The sequence below is a fragment of the Camelus bactrianus genome, chromosome 9, assembly GCF_048773025.1.
Source record: "Camelus bactrianus isolate YW-2024 breed Bactrian camel chromosome 9, ASM4877302v1, whole genome shotgun sequence".
NCBI lineage: Eukaryota > Metazoa > Chordata > Mammalia > Artiodactyla > Camelidae > Camelus > Camelus bactrianus.
In genome coordinates, this window is record NC_133547.1 from 8,110,584 (window position 1) to 8,134,859 (window position 24,276).

Here is a 24,276-nt window from a genome sequence, read left to right on the forward strand (position 1 = left end):
CACAGCGATAGGCCTTTTTTCTTTCTTTTTTTTTTGTTTTACACAGCCCTACTGGTTTTTGGGAATCTTTTAATCTTTGGAAATAGAACAAGAGAAAGTTCAGAATAGCCAAGGTCACTATCTTCAAAAATCTCAACAATTTCTATGTAGAACAGTCTTGTTTCAATGGTTCTAGAGAACAGTTTATGACCAAGAATGGAAATGACAGGAAGGCAAATACTCTTTAAAAAATTTTTTGCGAGGGGAGTAATCAGGCTTTTTATTTACTGTTATTACTATTATTTTTTAAATGGAGATCCTGGGGATTGATCCCAGGACCTCATACATGCTAAGCACACGCTATACCACTGAGCTATACCCTCTCCACCCAAGGAAGGCAAAGATTCTCTCAATATATAAAATAACAATAGCTGCAGCTGTCATTCAGTGGAATGGGCCAGAGCTTTTGGACTCTCCTCACTGAATAGCCATCTGTCTGGGCTGCTGTTTAAGAGATTAATACCTGGTCTACGAAGACAGTTAACAGTATCTTGTAAGAAACCATTTACTGAACGCTTACTATGTGTGAGATAAATAATGCTAAGTGTGTTCCATCCATTTTTAAATCAGTTCTCACAATAGCCCCTTCAGAGAGGTGATGACTCATCTCACTTCACAGGTGGGAAGGCAGAGGCTAGGAGGCAAAGTAACATGCACCAGGTCGGAGAGCCAGTGAGTTGTGATTTGAATCCCATCTGATTCCAGAGCTTGTGTTCCTTTACTACTATGTTTTAAATCACTAGTTTTCAAACTTGAGCATGCATCAGAATCACCCCGGAGGGCTGGTTATAGTAGGGTTTCTGCTCCCTTCGGTTTGGAGTGGGGCCCAAGAACCTGCATTTCCCACATTCCCAGGTGACGCTATGCTGGCTGGTCAGGGAACCACACTTGGACAACTGTCACCACTCTAGAAGATGGTCCAGACCTCTAAGGTCTCTCTGACTCTTAAAATCTATGATTCAATAAAATGGAGCAGGGAGGAATACACAAGGGAAAATAAATAGCAGATACTGTAGGAACAAAGCATTTCTATAAAATATTAAAACTGGTGCTTTTTATACATAAGCAAGTCTTTTACACATTATTTTAAACCATAGCCATGTATGATTTTTCAAAAGAACATTAAAAAAAGTAAAGAGAAAAGCAGAGTCCTTATTTTTTCTCTCAATAAATATTTGCTGAGCACCAACATGGCAGATAAGATCCTTTACAGAGCTTTCGGCCATGGACTTCCTCAAAACTATTTTGGTGACATAGGAAGGCTAAATGGTCCACCACTGTCAGCCATGAGGCGTTCCCCATGGGCTCAGAGCTGGCAGATTTTAGCCCTGACTTCCCAGTCACATTGGCGGCCACTGACCCCAGCTCCAGAGAGATGCCTGTGGTACTCGGCACACAGGGGCACGAGGAAAATGGACAGGTAACCTGCAGGAGCCTGGAAACCAAGGGCAGAATCACCCTCTGCTCTGGTATGTGTCTCATTTTTCTGAAATGTCTGAACAACTTTTTATCCCTGGATCCAAGCACCACTTCTGAGCATCAGCGTTCTTGGCCAGAAGTCTTTCCGCGGTCTGCCTGGGTCAGACTGTGCACTCACTCACACCAGGACTCAGTTCCTTCTAAGTTTCCTTTCTAGCAACAAACCAATACTTCCTCCAAGACAAACTCTGACTTGTTTATTTTTCACTATCTATATTTAGATGTCAAATTCAGCACTTTAGTTCTTAAAAAAAATTTTACTTAGCGCTGCCTGTGCTCTAAAATGCCCTACACCAGACAGGTCTTGACTACTAAACTACTTCTGTCAACTTTTAAGGAGGATGAAGCTGCATCTAATAGATGATTCTCCTTTTCCTTCATATGTCCAAGAGGTCTCAGGCAGGCTAAGTTTCAAGGCCAGAAGGGTGCTGAGAACACAGGGACAAAAGGAAACTCCCTTGAGCATAAAATCCAAATTGTCTTGAAGAGGACTGACCTCTCAGGAAGAGTAAAAAGCCCTCCTTTGAGGTCAGAGGCCAACAGTACCTCTACAGTCTATCTCCTTTTGAGGATCACACTGCAGCACCCCCACCTCAATGGAAGATGAAAGGGTACAGCTGGGTACCTAGGTCAAAATCAGAAGCTACTTGGGTGGGGAGGGATAAAATGGGAGTTTGAGGTTTGCAGATGTAAATACTATATATAAGAGAAATAAACAATGAGGTCCTACTGTATAGCATGGGGGAACTAAATTCAGTATCTTATAATAGCCTATTATCAGAAAGGAATAGGAAAAGGAACACACACATGACTGAATCACTATGCTGTACACCAGAAACTAACACAACATTGTAAATCACTGAAAAAAAATCAGAGCAGTTACTTACTAGCTGTAAGATACTGGGCAATTGCTCCTGCCTTTCCTTCTCTGAACAACACAGAACAGTTCCCATCGGGCACCCTAGTGGGGGTGCATTTAATGAGGTCTTAGCACAGGGCTAAGGGAGTAGCTATTATCCTAATGATCTAAGTGGAAAGCAAGCTGGCAAGTGGAGGAGCACCCGAGTCTTGCTGTCAGGGAGATATGGGTTCGAATCCTACCTCTAACTTCTGCTCATCTGACTTTGCAATGGATTACACACCATCTTAGACTGCTGCGAGGAATAAATGAGATAACCTATGGAGAGTCCACAGCATAATGCCTGCCACTTTTTTCTTTTCTCTACACTTTAACAAGCTTTGAGAGTAGCACCTGCCGTTAGGCATGGCCGGCTCTGAGGGCTCAGCCAAAACAAGCCATTTTGCAGAAAAATATCAAAAGCATGCATGGGCTTTGACACTAAAGTGATCTCAGTTTTGATCCTGGCTCTCTGTCTTATAGCTGCTGGGTGACCGAGGATGAATCACTCTCAGAGCCTTGGGTTCCTCCTCAAAAACTGGGTTGTTTATTAATGACTCTATCAAGATGCTGTGAATACTGAGATCACACATATGAAAGCAAGTAATACAAACTTGCACACTGAAATGATAATAGTAAAACAATAATAATAACAGTTAACTTTTGCTGAGGGTGTACTATGTGCCAGGCACTTTTCTAAGCTCATCACTAGAATTAACATAGTGAACCTACCCGGTAATTCCTTGAGGTAAATATTATGATTTTCATTCCCAATTTATAGAAAGCAAACAGAAGTGCAGAGAGGCTAAGCCCAGGGCCACAGAGCTGGGTAAGTGGTGGGGGTAGGATCTGAACTGGCCCACTTGAGTCTGTCTTGAATGACTGTGCATTTAAATGTTATGCTACAACCTCCAATGTTAACTCTTGCTTCCCTTATCCCTTAAATATTATGTGGAGGCTACATCCTATACATGCCAGATTCACAATGGGTTAGAAGGGTTTTCCATTCCTTCCTTGTTTAATCATACGCATTCCTCTCTTCATTTGCACCCCACTCAATGTTTTCATCTGTCAATTGGAGGATAAGCAGGGAGAGCCAGAAAAAAAATGCTGCCTCCTCTCCCAGTGGACAGCAGCCAGTGGACAGTGTCCCTGCTATATTCCTACAATGAAGTTCTACTATTGATAACATTAAAGAATCCCCACTAGATCTCCCTGTTGCCTTCCTGTTTTGGATGTGCTTGGAATGATTTTTTGGCTCTTCTATTACTTGAACACTAGGGTCACTTTGGCCCCTCCAGTGCCCCTTTGTTAGCTGTCTTCTCTTGGTAATTCCCTCGTCAATCAAGATCTGTTTCTGGCAGGGCCAGACCTTTCTCCCCATGACAGAATGCCACTAGCACTCTATTATGACTGCTTGACCGGGTGTTAGCCTCACAACTAGGCATTGTGGCTTTATAAATTTCCAGCACCATTGTATGTACACACAGCCAAGTCATAAATCTCAAGGCTGAGGAGGAAGGGAGAGAAGAGATCTGGAGGGAAAGAAATGAAAATATCACACCAAGTCTGGAGCATCATATGGCTCTAGCATCTGGCTGATCCTTTATAGGCTATCCATGTATTTACTGTCATTAACTGTGAAAGAGGGCTTCTGGACCTTGCTCTGAGCCAAACGAGGGGCTGTGTTGTTTTCCTGACTTTCAAGAAAATGCATACCCCAAGAGATGCGTTTGAGAAACCACACTGACAAAGTGAACCTCAGGCTGGCCTAGAGTTGGTGCTGCTCATTCTGGGCAGCGTGGGATGGAGGGGAGAGAAGAGTGTTACCTATAACTGAGGTGAACAGACTGCACTCTGCAAAGCAGCAGTGAATGTTTAAAGCCAGGAGCAGCTGGGAGAGCCTCCTGCCAAAAATGTGAGCATCCTTCCAGCTCCGAGTGTGACTTCAGCAGCACACTCAAGCCTAGTGGCACAGGGGTGATGGCAGTGTGACTCCGAGGCGAGCTAGTGCCACCACTGTGGGGGTATGGGGTGGGGGTGGGTATCTCACTGACTAAACAAAGGGCTACCAACAAAGAAACAACCAAACTGACACACAGGTACAACACATCACCACCACCTCTGTGCATACAGGGCCAATTTCCCTTCCACAGCAGGCCCCCAAGCAGAAGAGCCCCTAGAGGTCACAAACAGATTCATGAGGGCAGAGGTTAACTTTTTTCAGGATCCTGATTCCCAATGAACCATGAAAGATTCAAAGATGTCACCAACCATAGCCCAGTGTCCTTTCTTTCCTGGCCTCTCCTTACTAAGAAAGGACACTTCATAGGTTAGCAGTCTATAATACTCCGGCAGAACAGCCGATCATGGTCCTCACTAGCCTACCATCCTTGCACTCTGCATCTAGGATAAAATACACACTTACCCACCCGCGGCCTGGGCAGCCTGCATCACTGCCTGGCCCTGTGCCCTCTCTCTCCCCACTTCACTCTGATCACGCTGGCCTTTCAGGGCCTCAAAGCACTGACCCCTTCCTGCCTCAGAGCCTTCCTACAGGCTGTTCCTTCTAGTTTGACCTCCACCTTTTGGCTGGCTAAACATTGCTTCCTCAGAAGTCTCCATGGACCCCTAGATCTAAATTAAGTCTGTTATGATAATAAAAACTGCTTACAGTTATGCAATGTCCTGTGGGCCAGGCATACTGATAAGAACTTCACATGCATTCTCAGCACCCTCACAACAGCCCCATGAGCTATATACAACCGTTATTACTGTTCCCCTTGACTCCAGAGCCTGTGTTTAATCCCTGCACTCCTCTACCTCCATACTTTTCCTATACAGCACTGGGCAAAATTTGGGAAAGTCACTGTTCAGCTGTGTGATTATTTGCTGAATGTTGGTCCTCCTAGCAGAGAACAGGCATGTTTTCTGATTATGCGTCGATGGACTTGGCACAGTAACGCATACCTGGAGAAGGCATTCGGTAACTACTCGTAGAAAGGAGGGGTAAATGCCTGAAAACAAAGGTGCACTTTCTCTGGCTGAAGAGGAAGGAAGTGGACTGAAGCAGTTTGTTCTCAACCAGCCTCGTGCCTCAAGGCACACTGGCCTCAGGCCTGGCCAGCACAGAGATGCTTCATGAACAAGCACACCCAGCTCCCACCTTCCTTCACAGGCTGGTTTCCCTGCATATGCAACTCCCTAGAGAAGTCCTAGGGACTTGGTGAATTCATTATCTCACCAGGGTAAGTCACCTGCTGCTGTAAGTGTGGTCTCCCATCTGAGGTGTTCACCTTTACAGGGCAGGGCAATGGTTTGGCTTTGGCTGGGATCCCCTGTAAGAGGGTTGTACCCACTCCTAGAAGCTGGACAGAAACATAGTCACACACACAAGAGGGAGACGGAGAGAGAGAGCGTGAGGGCCCTCTGTCTAGAGTGGGTGCTGCCCCCCCAGGGCCACTCTTACAGGAGAGCCTGCGGCACTGCCCTATGGGGCAAACAGCCTCCTCTCTTCTCAGCTGGCTCAGGGCGGAGGGGTGTCTCCCGTGGCTGCCTGTGGTGAAGAAAGAAAGTGCAACTCAAACAGCCACACAAGATAGGCCTGTCGAAACTGTCTTGGGGATTCGGGCTTCCACCCAGATGATTTCTGTCTTGGATGGAAGGGCAGGATTACTCTTGAAACAGGCTTTACTTCTCTTTGGCTGCAGGGCTCTCCAGGCAGTTTGCCAGGGCATGCTGTTCTGATCAGGGCACTGGGTCCCGAGGAAATCTGCTAGCAATGCCGAGTCACAAGCTACATGAACTCTGCTTATCTGGAAGAGGCAAAAGTGGAGCTGACTGCCTGCTTTTACGGCAAGGAGGCATTTTTGGAATGCAAGTGACTGGTGTTTAACAAGCAAGCAGAAAACAGGAAGGTGGTGAGAAATGGGCACATGGGAGATAGTCAAAAAAAGTGGAGAAAGCTTTGTTTTAAAACCATGTGGATAATGAGAAAGCAATTTGCTAAGAAACCTAGAATTATAAGGGGAGGGAGAGATTAAGTAGCATAGAACCCCTATAAAAATCACAGCACATGAAACCACATACCCCATATTTTAGCACTTTATCATCAATTCGAAGCAGTATAAATATGGCAATTATTCACATAAAGCCTGTTGGTGTATTCAGGCTGTAACTGCACCTATTAAACTGTTATAGTGATAGATGGGAGTATCTGTACTGAAATTAGCTGCCTTCTCTGAAAGACAGAATTATAGAGATCTAGGCTGACTGCAGGGAAATAACTGACTAGATTTAACAGCTCCAGTCCCACCAAATCTCTTCCACAGTAGCTCTAGAAAGAGGGTATGATAAATGTGGATGGAAGTATGGAGGCTTTAGGGTGGCTGTTTCCGAAGTGTGAAGGAACTTCGTAAAATCCTGAATCTGTTCAGTCTGATGCTATGAAGTTCACGGCTTCACCAGCCTGAAGCACACATGAAAGGGCTGGAATGTGCGTCCTTTCCATCCTGATGGCTGTGAGTGGCCTCTGCCCAAAGAACTCCAGGATCTGTTTCCTCTCTTATAAATGGGGATTAGTGCTAATTTGAGATGAATACTGTCCTCTAAATCATGGGAGATTAGCTAACGAAGTGTGTCAGGTGCTCCAGGGAGAAAAAGCCCCCGCACGAGCAGAGTTCTCCCCACCCTGACGAGAGGCTTACTGGCCCAGCGCTGGCTCTTCCTGATGCTCCTTCCCAGCCTCAGAGGACAGTGGCCTCTTTGGCCCTAGGTGCCCACAGAGGGGCAGAGGAAGTCCTCTGGCAAGGTCTTAAACGTAGGAACTCTGTGGGGAGGGAAGGGGCAGTGTGGTATAATAGGAAATATTTATTTGGTCTTTGTCCCCAGCTCCTGGCACAGAGCTCTTGAAACTCTTGGAATTTCCTGAGTGATAGGAGCAACTTCTGTTATTCATAACAAACCCCTTCCAAAGACACCTGAGTTTATGATAATGAGAGCCCCTAGATAGCTTCAAGGTGGGGGCTAGTCACCAGAAAGACCAAGCTTTGATTATAGGGTTATCTGACCTTTCAGTCCCACCCTCACTCCTTCAGGTAGGGGAGAGGGACTGGAGATTGAGCTCGATGACCAACAGTTAATGATTTAATCAGTCATGTCCACGTAATAGAACCTCTAAAAACCCCCAAACAACAGGGCTTGAGAACTTCCAGGTTGGTGAACACACTGAGGTGCTGGGAGGGTGACGTGCCCAGAGAGGACACAGAGAGGAAGCTCTGGGTCCCTTACTCCATACTTTGTCCTATGCATCTCTTCCATTTGGTTGTTCTGGAGTTGTATCCTTTATAATAAACTGTAATAGTAAGCACAATTGAACTTTGAACAATGCAGGAGTTAGGGGCACTGAACCTCCACAGAGTTGAAAATCTTAGAGCTGGCCCTCTGTATCTGTGGTTCCTCCGTATCTGTGTTTGTGCACCTGCAGATTTAACCAACTGTGGTGTAGTACTACAGTATTTACTACCGAAAAAATCTACGCAGACGTGGACCCACGCAGTTCAAACCTGTGTTGTTCAAGGGTCAACTGCATAACATTTTCCTGAGTTCTGAGTCATTCCAGCAAATTACTGAACCTGGGGGGAGGTTGTGGGAGCCCCCGATTTCATGGCCAGGTCAAACAAAGTGTGGGTAACTTGGGGACTTGCAACTGGCATGTGAAGTGAGGGCAGTCCTGTGGGATTGAGCCCCTAAACCTGTAGAGTCTGATTATAACTCCAGGTAGAACTGAGTTGCAGGACACCTGGCTGGCGTCAGAGAGCTGGACAAGTGGTGTTGGAAAAGACCCCACAGATTTGGCTTCAGGAGGGGAAAAAACCCCTCTCATACAGTTAGAGAGAAATAAGGATACTGGTATAAGGGAGCAGAGTCCTACATTAGCTGCCCGATCCCACTGCTCCATTAGTTGCCAGAACCCAACTGATCTGTCTTCTTTGGGCTTCAAATCACCCCAGTGAGGGAAGGCACCATGGCCAAAAGGGTAACTGCTCTGGGTTGGAATCCCAGCTCCCATCTTCATCTTTCTGAATCCCATTCTCCTTATCAGAAAATTGGAAGTTGTATCTTTACATAGGATTGCTATGAGAATGAGATGAGACTCGTGGAAACACTTAGCATTGGGCAATCTGAGCTCCAAGCTGGAACTTGGTACAAATTATCTCCCTTACTACACACAACTACCTTGCAAAGAAGCTATTTTCATCTTCATCTTACAGTTAAGGAAACAGACTCAAGGAAGTTAAGGAACGTGTACTATACGGAGGGTCACACCTGTCAGGCTGCCCAAAGATGCTGCTTTGGCACCTCTCTGTGAAAGGCTCTGCGCTGCATGCTAGGGCTAAATAAAGAGCATTTCCCAATTAGATTAAGCAATTTGGGAGTTCACCAACAGCTGGAGGAAATCAGCTCATGTAAGAGTCTGGCCTTTTGTCCCGCTGTCTCCCATCAGGGCAACATTGTAATTTGCTCTCAGTTAGTTATAAAGCTGAAAATATATGCATATTTCTTATTCCAAACACTTAGTAGCCATTTTCCATTTACTAGTTTGGTGGAGTTTTTCGGAGGGCAGTTCCAGGTAAGACTGGATTGGTGTTTTCTGAGGAATTGTGTACCACCCATCAAAGTGCTCCCTGACACTGGGCGTCTGTTTCTTGAGGTCATTGTGAAAACTCAAGGGAGACAGACATGTACCAGGCCATCTCTCTGCGGGAAGGGATAAGACTGAGGGAGTTATTAAACTCCAGTACCCAAGAGGGTAGTCTGTTTTCAATCTGTAATATGGAGGCAAGATACTGGAAATGAAGCCAGGAGCTAACATTACCGCATTGAAACATTAAAACAGTTTTATTAGCTGCAATTACTGCTGTTTGTCATGAGTATACGAGATCAGTGACTCTCCATTTTGGAAAGGATCCAGTGGGAGGGGAGGGGCACACAGTAAAGCTGGAGGTGAACTATAACCAACTTGGGCCACCAATTTGCATGGAATCACTGGGAAGCTATGAGACCTCCAGTCTTAGAAGAGCTGTGAAGAGAAAACTATTTGATCTAGGCTCAATCACGTCAATCCTACTCATCCTTTAAGTCCCAACAGATCTACCTCCCAGTCCTCTCTGACCTCTCTTTTGTAAGCTCTAAGTGGTTTAAGGTCAAATCCTTTTACCTTTATTGAACCATCAAGTCCTTAAGGACAAGGGTGTGCCACCAGCCCGGCCTGCTCTGGATCATACAGAGGTGTTCCACAGACACCTGGCTGCACAGTAGTCTTTAACCTTCTGGGAGGAGGAGGCTCCCCTCACTTTGATGACCTAGCAAAGGCTGTAGATTCTGGTCCATCCACCGTGCACATGCACGCACACATATACACACACATGTACAATCTCTGCCCTAATTTTCAGGAGTTCGCAGACCTCCAGGAGACTATCCACAGTCCCTAGGTTGTGTACTCCTAAGTAAACATAAACCTGCACAGTCCTTCAAGTCACAGATTCCAGGGGCCTGAGAATCTGCTTCTCCCCAGGTTACCAGCTCTAACTGCACTAGGTCCCTTGAACAACAAATACTTGAGCAAACTTCAAAGATGGCTCTTGTGGCAGCAGCACCCTACAGCATTCAAAGGTGAAACAAAACTTTATGCAGTATAAGAGCCTAGGCAAGGAAAAAGAAAAGCAGAAGAAAGCAAAAGTATAGAGAGACTCTAGCCAATAAGAGATCTCTTAAATGATCAATCCTTAAGAATTCATCTTGTTTTTAGTGACTCCTTCCTCATCTGACCTAATCTAATTTAGTACACAGGAAGAAAAAATCCACTTATTCCTTCAATAAACACCCGAGTGCGTACTACATGTCAGGTGCCGTACCAGGTGATGGCAAAGAAGAGACAGTCCCTGCTCTGAGTTCCTTACAGTCTAGCAGTGTTGCAGGGAACAGAGAAGCAAAGTGACAAAGACAATGCAGAGCGGTGACACTACAACAGGGCTGCACATCAGTAGCAAAGAGCCTACTGGTTCTGCCAGTAGTGACACCTTCCCTTGCCTTGGACAAGTGGGAGGGCGGGTACTTAGGAAAGGATTCCTGAAAACAGAGAGGACAGAGAACCAAAGATGGAAATAAACTCAGAAGCCAAATCCAACCCAAGAATACTTGTAGCAGAGACATCTAACCATGGCATGAGCAGATTTTTTCACAGGGCGAGGGTGAGGAGAGAAAACTGATTGCTTCTTTGAGGCTGGTAACACCCCACAGACAACAATTCACTCTGCAGTTATTCAGGACAGGACAGCCAAGCTCTCTCACCTTGAAGGAAGGGTGTTCACTAATGGTCTGCCCATTGCTGCCCGGATTATCCCAGATGTAACCAGATGTAAATGTTCAGTTAGAGTCATGGAGACTCCAATGTTGTCTCCACCCAGCCCCCGCTTGCTCCTGCCCGCTGAACACTACCTCGAACAGTCCCAGAGTGCACCAAGGAGAAGAGAAGTTGCCAGGCAATGAGGAATATTTGTCAGAGCAGGTCTCTTCTCTAAGGACCTCTGAATTAACACAGGTTTCTTCTGTGGACTGAAAAATTTAAAGTACTCCTCCACCACCCCTGGAGTAAAATACCTATACACCCAGTCTCCATTTTTAAAATTATTAGTATCACTATTGTTATTATTACAAGTTTTATTGAAATATAATTCACATACCACACAATTCACCCACTGAAAGTATACAATTCAGTGGTTTCTTTTGTAAATTTTAGAGTTGTGCACCCATTATCCACAATCAGTTCCTCCCACCAGGAATCCCCTGGCAACCACTAATCTACTTTCTGTCTTTATAAATTTGCCTATTCTGGACATTTCAGATAAATGGAATCTGTCTTTTGTGACTGGCTTCTTTCATTTAGCATGATGTTTTCAAGGGTCATCTATGTTGTGGTATGTGTAGATTTCTTTTTTATGGTTGGATAATATTCCACCGTAGACCACATTTTGTTTCTCCATTCATCTGTTGGACATTTGAGTTGTTACCACTCTTCGCTTATAATGAATAATGCTGCCTCTCCACATTATTTTTAACCCTAAATTCTAAAGTGATTTATAGACATTTCTCCCTAAACTCAGGAAACATGCCTTTGAATCTTCACGGCCAGCCTCACTCTCGGGACACCAAGTCTCCCATTAGCCCTGGCTGCCTGATTCACTCGCTTTCCTTCCCCCTGCTCTGCTGACTTGCAGCTCCTTTCCTTCTGAGCTCCTCTATTTAAATGTCCTACCTAAGAAAGTTTCACACACATGCCCTGGACTGTTAGCAACACACCCTCTCCCCCTCACACTAAGAACACAAGGAAGTTTGTTCCCGCGCACATGTTGCAACCTTGCTTAAGACCTTAGTATTATATGGATCTTTTTACTTCTCTCTTTCTTTGGATACAATTCCACAATTCTACTGAATGGCACTTTTGAAGGAAGAGGTCTTCTGAATATCTACACCATTCACTCATTCATAATCATTTATTAGAGCCCTGTGTCCTTGGTTTGGAGGATACAGTGATGAAGACCCAGTCCATTCCCTCAAGGAACTTAGGATCCATTGAGGAAGGAAGACAATCAGAGTCCAGTGTGTAAGTGCTCACACAGACTGCACAGAGCACCACAGAACACAGGGTGGTGGGCCCTGGCTCAGAGGGTAGGCCAGAGAAGGACGCCGGGAGGGGACTCTTGAAAGGGAACAGCAAGTAAAGGCGCTGCGGGTGAGAAATATCACAAAAGCGTCAGAAGCTGCATGCAGTTCTAATCTGTGAGGCTGAAGTTTATCACTGTGGATGAAAAAAATAGCAAAAGGTAAGGCTAGATGATGGACAGGGGCTGATCCTTCTGGCAACAGCATTAAACTTTATCCTGGAAGTAATGGAGAGCCACTGAAGAATTCTCAAACAGGGGAAGGTGATGTTATCTGATTTATTTTAAAGAGATATTTGCAGTAGTGTGGATAAAGGATTGAACAGATATAAGACCAGAAGCAGAAAGACCAAACTACTGAGAAGCTATGATCATAATCATGAAGAGAGTTAGACTAACTGCAGTGGCAGGGCCAGATTCAAGACCCACTTAAGTGGTAAAGACAACAGGACTGACTGACTACGCTGACTGCTGTGGGAACGTAACAAGGGAGCAGCCTCCAGGAGCTTCAGCAAATTCTCTCAGATAAAACCCTCAAACCCTACTTTTCCCACTGACGATTGTAAGGGGAATCAAGCTTGTTGACCAGCTTTCTCAGGAGCACCAAAAGCCTTTTCCCAAATAAAATCTTAAACAGAAAATTGAGGGTGAGCGACCCAGAGTCCTGGTGGTCTGCCTTCCCCATTTCCACACAGAAGCGCTTCCTTAGAATCCTAGGGATCCAAGACACAGAGTCTGAAAAGCCCTGGCCAAGTCTAAAAGCCAGAGCCTGACACCTGGAGGATTCCAGGGCAACACAGCTCCAAGGTCAAACGCACCTCTCTCCTCTACACTTGAATCTCAGTCAGTCCACTTTCCCTATCTAGAAGATTCTTCCTCATCCTCTCTGCTATAGAATCCAACTTATCTTTCAGCCAAGACCCCAGCCCAGACATGCACCAAGCCAGTTCAAGGGATTTCCTTCCTTCTCTGACTTTCACCTAATGCTTCAGCTTCACAGATGTGAGGCAAACTCACTGCTGTGAACTAGTACTATTAATTTTTTCTCTTCTGTGCAGCTCTCTTTCTGATAGGACCTGGCCTTAGGCTCGGGATGTCCTCAGCATTGAAAATGCCTTGTACTCAACAGGTCCAGTCAGAGTTACAGACTGACAAATTAATTACACTCAACCTGACTCATCAACCTGAGAAAGTAAAGACAAACAACTACAATGACTGAGAAAAATGAAGAGAAAAAATACCGAGAGATATTATGATCTTGGATTGAAAGACCATACACTACACAAAGAAGTTTAGCTGCATTTTAAACATAAATCAAACAAAAATCTCAATGGAATGTTTAAAATGCATTAAAGGAAATAATTTTAAAAAATCACAAGACATTTTGCAAAAAAGGAAAAAAATAGCAAAACCATCTTTAAAAGAGCCAGCAGAAAATACCACACGGAGGCAGGTGCGATGGGGGCCCTGCACACTGTGGTGGCTGCTGGGTGTACTTGAAGCTGGGCAGTGGGACTGCAGAGAAATGGAAGGTCTCCCACCAAGTATTTCCTTTACTAGCTTGGCCTTGACTGTAATCTTCACTAGACGGAGAGCCCTGCGAGGACCACATGAACTGTCTTACTCATCTTTGAACCTCCAGCACCTAAGGGGAACTGGCACATAATAGGTCCTTATTATTCTTTTAGGATGGCAAAAAACTAAACATTTGTGAGGCTATAGAATATTGTGGGAAAGAGAGCAAATAGGGGGATAGGAAGTAGAGTTAAAAATGATTAATTCTATCAGTTATTAGAACACTATAAAATAAGAATTTAGGAAACATGATTTTGATATAAAAAGAAAGTCAAATCAGTAAAACAAATATCTTAGAAAAGACCCCATTTTTAAGATTTAATAGTTGATAAAGTAATTGCCATAAAATACAGAGGAAGGATACAAAAGATACCTGAATAAAAATATGAAAAGGAAATCAATCATTTTAGGTCCATGCTTCATATGGGGACAGGCTACCAAAGACTTACTTGTCATTTCTGCAAGGTTTTGACTTTTAGTCCCACCCCGGGTCCATGTTGGCTTGTGCCTATTCTTTCTTTTCAAAGAATTCACATTTTGATCTTAAAACCCAGGTAAAAATCTTCTTCCACTAAGCTCCAACAAGCCACATCAACTCTTCTGCTGAACTGAAACTGCCCTCTCAAACTAATATGGCCTCAAATTCAGAGGGTTGGCTTAATCAGTCAGAACTTGAAAATAATTTTGTCACATGGTTTCTCAGTGGTGGTTGACCTATGGTTGTGCGTAAAGGAATATGAAAGATGCCACCTGCTGAAGTTTGCAAAATAAATTAGAAATTCAATTTTCTCTTTATAATAATCTCATCTCTGAGGATATATGATGTATGTTGGCATTTAGAACAGAGCATCACAGCAATAAATCATTGCTGAAAGCAAACTACCTGGGTGACACTATACTAAATCCCATGCATAGTGGGAATACAAAAATCACCAACACTGTCATGTCCTTTCAGGAGGTGACAACTTAGGGAGACGAGGTAAAGATGTGAAACATGTAATCAAATTCAAGACAATAAAAGATAAGCCAAAAGGTAGAACATGGCAAATGCTAAGTAGTGTACACATACAATACTGGTACTGAAGTCCAGAAGAGGGAAGGCGAGGCCAGCACAAATAAGGATGGTCAGTCAGTGAGAAGGCATGATTCAAGCTGGATCTCTGATAACAAATGGATTTGCTGAGGCCAGAGTGGAGAAGGGGACACAGAGGATGAAGGGAAACAAAAGGGAAAAGAGAGGTGAGGTAGCCTAGGGGCTTGGAGTGAATTTTCTGAATGCCCGCTTAAAGAAGGCCCCATCTGGTTCAAAATAAGAACTTACCAATTTGGTGTGTCTTCAATATCATACCTGGAATGTTTTCCTCCAGCACTGTAGTTACCAATGCCCCTTTACAACAGATGAATAACTATCTTTAACATTTCCTCCATGTGTCGGGAATGTTTAATATTTAAGAGATGGCCAGTCTGGACTTTACAGACTTACCTAAAGTTTGCACAAATCTCTTAGTATTGTGAGGACATGGAACAGACCATGCTAGTAAGGCTATCTTATATTAAGAAGGCTGGCTCTTGTAATTTAGTCATGATTTCTAACTCATGATCAACACGGCATCCCACACAGTTGTGCTACTAGCACGAGCAAAGCTGATAGGTGTGTGCTTGCCAGCAAGTGCTCTGAACACATCCTAATCTTCAATCAAATTTTTGACCACAAGGAAAATTTCTGACCACAGGAAATGCTCAAATGTCCAACTATGCTTTGTCTCACAGAAAGTCTGCAGACAGAATCTCCACAGCAAAATAAAGGAATCCTGGATGCTGAAAAATCACCCACCTTGGAGTCACACAACATGCAAACAGTTCCTTGGAATCTACCACTCCCCCACCCTCCTAAAGCAGGCCAGGAAGGATAATGCAGAAATCTGTTGGTTTTTTTTTTACTTTGAACAAACAATTTTACTGAAAAAGATACAATTATCTGAAGTAGGGACTGGCCTGAAAACAATTAGAAATAAGCAGTGAAAAAAGTACAGATTAGGATGCAATGAGAAGAAGGCTTAAGTCAAAGAAATCACAAGTGAGAGGCTGGCTGGAATGAACTGGACTTTTCCTCAGCCGTAAACCTGAGCTTGTCAATCGACTGGGCGTGTGAGGCCTGTGCTAGGATTTCCCCAAACAAAGCAGAGTGAGCTATAAAACCAGAAACTCCATTTTGACACATCAGCAGGCTCTCAGACACACCATTATTCTTCAAGGGCCTCAAGGTAAGAGACACTGTCACAGTATTCACAGCCTTTACGAGTGCCAACAGCATCACCAGTCCAATCCTGGCAAGACAGGCTGGGGCTCTGGCTTCCAGCATAAGGCTCTCAGGAGACCTCAGCTACATCTGTCAGGAGAGGGAGGAACCCCTTCAACTCTTGGGGTCTTATGTACAAAACCAAAGAGTTAGACTAGATGTTAAGAAAAAAAAACTTTCAGTGAAGTATAATACATATTTATAAGTTTATGGAGAAGTACACAGTGATAAATTTTCACACACAGAACACATTCATGTAAACAGCACCCAGGTCAATATACAGAACATTCCCAGCATTCCAGAAGCCCCCTTCTAGTCTCTACTCCTCACCAAGGATAACTACTGTTAGCATAGGTAAATCTTTCCTGTTTCTCTTTATTATATAAATAGAATCAAACAGCATGTATCCTTTTGTTTCTGGCTTCTTTTGTTCCACATGTTCGTGAGATTCACCCATGTTATAGAGAGTTGAACTAGATGATTTTTAAAAAATATTTAATTTTTTTTTTGAGGCAGGAGATAATTAGGTTTATTTATTTTTTTACTTAATGGAGGTACTGGGGACTGAAGCCATGACTTCATGCATTCTAAGCATGTGCTCTACCACTGAGCTATACCCTCCTCCCTTGAACTAGACGATTTTTTTTTTTTTGAACTAGACGATTTTTAAGGCATCTTGTAATTCTAACATATTACCACTTAAAAAACATTGTGCTTACCCTTACACACTGAACAGCATTTTGGCAATACCCATCAAAATATAGAAAGCACTTTTCAGGCCAATCTGCGGGATTTATCCTACGATGCTTTGTACACCTGTATGTGTCACAGGACTACAGGTAGATTTCCACTGCAGTACTGTTTATAACAAAAGAATGGAAACAATGTCCCTCAACAGCAAATAAATTCTGATCTATCCAGACCAAGAAATACTATGCAGTGAAGGGGAGGAGGAGGAGGACGCTGAAGCAGAAGAGGAGAAAGGAGTGATAGTAGTAATGAGCGGTTTATACCTACCAGTATGGGAAAATATGCACAATTATTTTTTTAGGTGGAAAAAAAGCAAGCCATAGAACAGTATGTTTAGTGTTGCTCCAACTGTTTACAAACACATTGTGCACATGATACTAGTGTAGATGCACAGAAAATAAATCTCTGCAAGGGAACCACTCAAACTCCTAACAGCAGATAAAACTGCGAGGAATGACGAAGCAACTATACTTTTCTACTTCAAACAATTCTATACAGTTTCATCTTTTAAAAGTAATATATATTTATTGTTAAACTTCTTTTCATACAATATAGTAGTTACACAGAGAGTAAATAGTAAAAGCCCTATGTTTCACCACATCGAGTCAGAAGCATACATACACAGGTTTTCGCCACCTTATAACTGGATCGCACTACAAACGTTATTTTGCAACTTGCTTTTCCCACCTGACAATAAATCACGGACATATAGTCCCATATTGGCTAGATAAACCTAATATTTTTAACACTTGCCTAGCACTCCACCATGTGGATGCACTATTCTATTAATAGACATCCTTGTACATACCTTTGTGGACATATGCAAACATTTCCATAGGACAAATTCCCAGAAGGGCCAAAGGCTGAGACTGAGAACATACAAGTTTAAAATTTTTAAGATATTGCCAAATTACCTTTTCAAATGGCTACATCTATTTATATTCCCACCAACAGCACACGTTTGCACCAATTTTTAAACACTCTGCCTTTGATTATTTTTAACAAGGAGCATCTGTTTGACAACAAGAACAACAAATGGTTTAAAAAAAGAGTAGAAACCTTTAGGTTTAGGACCCAGCAAAAAAAAAAAAAAAAAGTCTTGAGTTTGACCTATTTTAAAAGCTGGGCTCCTAATTGCCAGATTTACTTAGAAAGCCAAAGAAAGCACCTTTCTACTGTGCATATATCCCCACACACAAAGAATGCTGGCTCTGGACATTCTGATCGGAAACTATCAAGCCACCACAACTGCTGGCTGCCAAGGTCCACGCTATAATCAAACACGAGAAGTCTGGTTTGTACTGCCATGAATCATGTTTCTCTGCCATATCAGGACTTCCATTTAAAAATTATTCGGGCTTTGGTTCCCTGCTTCTATGAAAGGCCAAATATTGTAAGGGCTAGCATTTCAAAGCACAGACAACCAGGGCTGTTCTGCTAGTTATAGGAAGGTAGGCAGATTTTTAAGTCAGGAAGGCCGTTGTAGACAAGCTAGTCCAATAAGCCTTACATTTAAAAGTTGGGGGCACTCAGGCCCTAAGACATAAATAAAGAAGATTAAGAGCCTGAGTTCTGGAATTAGACAGATCAACATCTGAGCTGATCTACATCTGCTACTTATTAGTTAAGCCACTTTTGGGCAAATGACTTAATTTTTCTCAGTAGCAGCTCATCATTAAAACAGGAAAACAATAGTCTCTTGTCTCATAAGGCTGTATGGGGATTAAGTAAGATCATGCAGAAGAGAAAGGAGATCAGCTCCCAACCTCCTCCCTTTGCACAATCATCCAGGAAGTTCTACGCAGAGCTAGGCAAAGACGCTCTGATCCACTAGCATGCTAAAAGAAAAACGTACAAATACAAACACTTGTTCCAGAAAATGGAACACTTGTCAACTCTGCTCAAACAACTGACAGGTAGCCATGGTCATCATTAGTGCTTCTCCCAATGTCCCAATCTCTTTTCCTGAGAACAAGAAAGAATAAATTCTTTTTGCCCCACTGTCGCTAGGTAAAGCCGGGTGACCAGCTCTGACCAATGCCTTATGAGTAGAAGTGAGGTGAGGCTGAGCATTTAATTGCTGAGTGAGATTCCCCCAGGGGTCTCTTTCCCTTCGCACCCACTGTCATTCAAGAGGGTGGCTGCTCCATCAGCTGGATCCCTGAGTGAGTACGATGAAGAGTACAGCTCCCAGAACAGACATCATGGGTGAGGGGAAGGGGAAAAAAAAGCTTTGCTCTTTTAAGCTACTGAAATTTTAACCTGGTCTAATCTGACTGAGATACTATGGCCAGCTGGAAAATAAAAAATTTAGCTAAAGAAATGACAGTAATAATTAAGGCTGGAGTGAAAAAGAAAATCTATTCCCTAAAAAGGAACTTTCCTTATGTAGACTAAAAAATAAAAATCGATGCAATTCTCCATACTACAAGGTCTAAGGAAACCACAGGGATCTGTTACCTAAAAGCTCACAAAGAGCTTCCTGTTTTGGTGATTAGACTGGTCTGCATTTACTCCTGCAGCACACACTGCCGGATCATAAAGGAGACATATCTTTCTCAAGCTTCTCAGCATAGTGATATATATACACACAAGAAGATGGGTAACCGAGGAAAGAGATCTAACTGAAATGCTAATAAAATCAGAGGGAGACAGAAATAGCTAGGCTAATGGAGAGAATGCTGGAAAGGGTCTAAATACATCCCTCTCACTAAGCCCTCAAGCCCTCCCTCAACAAGATCAGGTTACCTTTAAATGACACAAAAGCAGCAATTCCCCAATCATCAGTAGTGAGGAAGTTCTCATCAGGAGGCAAAAAATGAGTATAAAAATGAATTTTTCAGAATGCTAAATTTATTAAAGTTAGGAGATTATACTTCATTTTAAAATGGCAGAATAAAGATTTTACCCCTTCTCCTCTAGAGAACCACACAAAAGCAACCAGGAGAATGAGAAACAGAAACATCACGTCTTTGACAAAACTAGAGACATCTGTGACCCCAAACCCCAATATATGAGTAAGAACCACCAAATGCTGTAAAGGTCAATTAAGGGTGTGGGAAAGCGATCAGAGAGAATGCCTGTTATTACAGATGTCAGACAAAGCATGCAAGTCTCCTTCTAAAAAGTAAACGCTTCATTTTAAGCAGGCAACACCGGCAATCCATTGTTTCAAACACTGGAAACTGGCTCAGGGACTGGTGACTGAGGCTCCCTCAGACTCAGCCTGACATGAAGACTCATACACACAAGTCAAACCTATAGGGAGCGGTCTATCAAGGAGGCAGGGTGGCAGAGAGAGATGCCTGGGGCATTACAACGGCCAAGTCCAGATGTCTGAGGGCAAGAAAGGCTACTAGAATATCCACATATAGAATATTTAAGAAAAACTCCTGCTAGGTTAGCCCCTCCCCAGAAGAATTTTCTACAAATTGCTAGACTGGAAGGAATCACCTCATTCAAAGGTGAATGATAATTTTATAAAAGGACCTAGCATATATTGAACTGTACATTTAAAAAATGGTTAAGATGATAAACTTTGTTATATACATTTTAAAAATCACAATAAAAAAGGAACCAGCACAAGATCTCCAATAAGACTACCAGCAAAAAAACAAATAAAATAAAAAATTTTTTAAGTACAAGAAAAACAAACTGCAAAGAACATTCATCAAAAATGCTGCCATTAGTAAATAAAAATATATTCCCATGAATTAAAAAAGAAATGAATAATGCAATCTCCTCTCTGAAACAGCATATAAAGCAGAAATACACTTAGAAAAGATGTAAGACAACAAAAGTAGATAAAACATCTAGCGGCAGAGCACAGGGAAGTAGAAGAGAAAATAAATCTTTTTCCATTACAGAAATAAAAAACACATGGGAAAGAAAAGACATTGCTGAAAACCCTGTAAGGGACACAAAGAACAGAAGTTAGGATGACTCAAATCTACAGATTAAAAGGGCTCACTATGTTCCAGGAAAAACTTAAGGCAATTAACAAGGTATGTCCTGGAAAACTTATTAAAAGAGAGAGAGAGAAGAATCTTTGTGGCATCAGGTGAAACACAGGCTGGCCTCAGATTTCTCCAATGCAAGGCCCACCCTGGAAGACAGCAGAACTGTGCCTGTAAAGTCCACAAGGAAAGAAAGGCTAACCCAATTTTATATCTAGCAAAATTGTCATTTGAATATAAAGACAGAAACATTTTTGAGCATTCAAGAGGAAAAAAATACCTACAGAAAAGCCTCATTTATGAACACCGATGCAAAAACTATTAGCAAACAGCATTCAGCAGTACACTTAAAAATAATAAGGTATAACCCAGCTTTCTGTTTTTACTCACAACACTTCTGACACCAAATGTGCGTGGGTTTTTTCTCACACCAACCAATTCTCCAGCTCTCTGGACTCCAGCTGAACGGCCAACAATTCAATTCAATTCAATTCTGACACTAATGACACCTGTAACTGGCATAGACCCCCCAGGTTAAGGGTTCAGTCGCACAAGATTGGCCCCCATTTCAGGCACCAGTCACAAGCCCTAGGCCTCTTGTACTTCTGGATGACAGGATATAAATCAGGAGTTCCCACAACTCCTCAGGTTTGATAATTTGCCAAAACAGCTCGAAGAACTCAAGAACACATTTTATTTAATATTACCGGTTTATTATAAAAGATACAAATTAGGAACAGGAAAATGGAAGAGATGCATAGGGCAAGGTGTAGGGAAAGAGGCATGGAGCTTCTATGCTCTCTCAGAGAATGTCACCCTCCCAGCACCTCAACCAAGAAGCTCTCTGAATTCCATCATTTAGGGGTTTTCTGTAGGCTTCATTACGTAGGTATGACAGGTTAAATTATTGGCTTTCGGTGACTGAACTCAGTCTCCAGTCACTTGCCTCTCCCCAGGGGTTGGCGGATAGGGCTAAAAATTCCAACCCTCTAATTTTGTCTTGGTCTTTCTGGTGACCAGCCGCATCCTGAAGCTATCTAGGGGCCCCAAGTCATCAGTCAACCCTAGCTTTTAAAGAGACTCATCAGTCCAGAGATATCAATGGTTTTAGGAGCTGTGTGCCAGAACCTGGGGATAAAGACCAAATATCTATTTCCCATTATGTCACACCAAGTATGATTTATTCTAGGACTGCTCAAGTGGATCAACAGTAGAAGATTAATTTAATATATTCCCAAATAGATCAAAAGAGAAAAATTATGATGGCATCTCTGCATTTTTATAAAAGCTCAAAGGATATTCAATATAATTTAACCCCACTCTTTTTTTTTTTTTTTGGCAGGGGGAGGTAATTAGGTTTTATCTATTAATCTATTGTACAGGGAACTGAACCTAGGACCTCATGCTTGCTAAGCATGCACTCTACCACTTGAGCTATACCCTACCCCCTATTTCTACTCTTGATAAACCAAAAAAACTCTTAGTAAAAAAGGATGGATAGATAAATAATAAATGAAATAAAAAATACTACAGTCAGCATGGAATAAAATAAGGCTATCCATTGTACTAGCATTATGTAACACTATCCTGGAGGACAAATATATTGGCCAATATAGTCGGGGGGGAGGGGGAAATCAGAGGAAAAGGAGGTAAATTATATATAATTATTTACAGATGCTATAACTTATTTACCTAAAAAACCCAAGAAGTTCTATATCTTGATTGTGGTGGTGATTACGTAATTGTACATTATTTGTCAAAACTCACTGGGTATACACTTATAATTGGTTTTGTTATAGGTAAATTATATTTCAATAGAGCTGACTGAATAATTTCAAAAACTATTATAAGCAATAAAAAATTCAGTAAGGAGTCTGGGTACAAAATTAATATGCAGAAATCAAAAGCCTTCATCTATATAAACACATACCTATTTCTCCCTTTTAAACAAGCACCTAAAAAAAAAGAAAACAACAAAAAAACAAAAGCCAAGAACTATATGAAGAAAAGTTTTAAAATGCCCCTGAGGAACAACAAAAATATAACATCATAAAGATATCAACAGTAAATGTATGATTTAATATGATCTCAGCAGGATTACAAAAGACTTCATAAAGAAAATTAAACAAGTGAGAAAAGCCAAGATAATTCCAAAGTGGCTACCTATAAACTCAGTCATTAAAACAGTGTATTTCTGGCACATGGATGGATGGGTAGCTAGCTAGCTAGATCAATGAGATGAGAGTGTTCAGAAAGGCACTCCAATGCATATTGTAATTCAGTAGTGTATACTGTAATGTGTACAAATAGCTTTAAAAATTAGGAAGATAGGTGATGCAATAAACAATGCTGTCACATCTGAAATAAAGTTGCATCTTTCACAAAATGAATTTCAGATAAAAATAAAACCATAGAGAATGTAAAATAGGGAAGAGCTATGGTAGACTTTCAAAAATAATCTTGGAGTGGGGTAAATGTTTCTAAATATATCAAAAGCTTAGAAGACAAAGGAAACAATAAAAGCTTCAAATGTAAAAACAAATGAATACATTCTATAAGAAAGATTATAAAGAAATCAAACAAGGTATCTGCAACTTATATACAGATAAAAAAAGTTTGCTAGTTTAGAGGAACTGGAGTGGGGGGCTTAGAGGGAGACTTACCTTTTCACTGCACATTGTCCCACTGCACATTTTACATCACTGCACATTTTACATCAAACACATGATTTAAAAAAAATTAATAGAGGGCGAAGCCTATATTCTGAAATCATCTTTCCTACTACTTTGGGATTGCTGAAGTATTCTCCCTTTTATGAAATAACAGCCATAAAAGATAGTTTAAAAAAATTTAATATCCTTGTTTCGCAGAACAAAAAGCTGGCAACCCTCTGTCACCGCCAAAATGCTGAGGATAACAGTACTGGCCCACCAAATCAAAAAGTCTAGATACAGACCATGATCAAAATGACAACCTCTTAATAGGTAAGATATGCCAGAAATATGACCAAAGTTGTGATAATCCCGCTCTACCTGGGAAGGCATGGCTGCCAATCACCTCTAATCTTCCTGGCATTATTAGATGGTCTGGGTCACAAGGCTGCTGTAAAGATTAGATGAGATACGTCACCCAGCACATGCCTATTCAAGAGTAACTGAAGGCCTTACTTCTACCTTTCAAATTATGAGACCAATACACCACAATACAAGAACAGCTGCCAAGTTTCATAACTTACAAACACTTCCATGTGTCCCTCCTGTCATCTTCAATATCAGGAAGCACAGGTGAGGCAGACAGCACCTCCATTCCGTACTGAAGAAATGAAGCATAAGAGAGATGAAAGGACCCCAGCTCCCTCCTCTGGGTTCTCATGGTCTTGAACACAGGCATATCCCTCCTCCTGTACTGATTCCCCCGTTCTCATTTGCTAAGTCCTAAGGGCCAGGACCATATCCCATTCATTGTCTTCTGGACTACTGAAGATTCTTATTGCCTGCATGAGTGAATGACAGATCCAGAACTAAAAGTCAGATGTTTGGATGCCTGCCATCAATCACC

The 24,276-nt window shown here is 42.2% G+C and overlaps 1 protein-coding gene across 2 annotated transcripts in view; it reads right to left on the reverse strand.

Annotated features, from left to right (window-relative positions):
- The window catches only part of ARHGAP35 (Rho GTPase activating protein 35), a 109,598-nt gene that overhangs the window by 17,989 nt on the left and 67,333 nt on the right, over window positions 1-24,276 (reverse strand). The window contains exon 4 of one of the 2 annotated variants that reach the window (XM_074369363.1): window positions 1-24,276. This exon is cut by the window's right edge and continues 10,010 nt beyond it. The exons of the other annotated variant lie outside the window; for it this stretch is intronic. The gene's annotated coding sequence lies outside the window, so the exon portion shown is untranslated. 2 annotated transcript variants of the gene reach the window in all.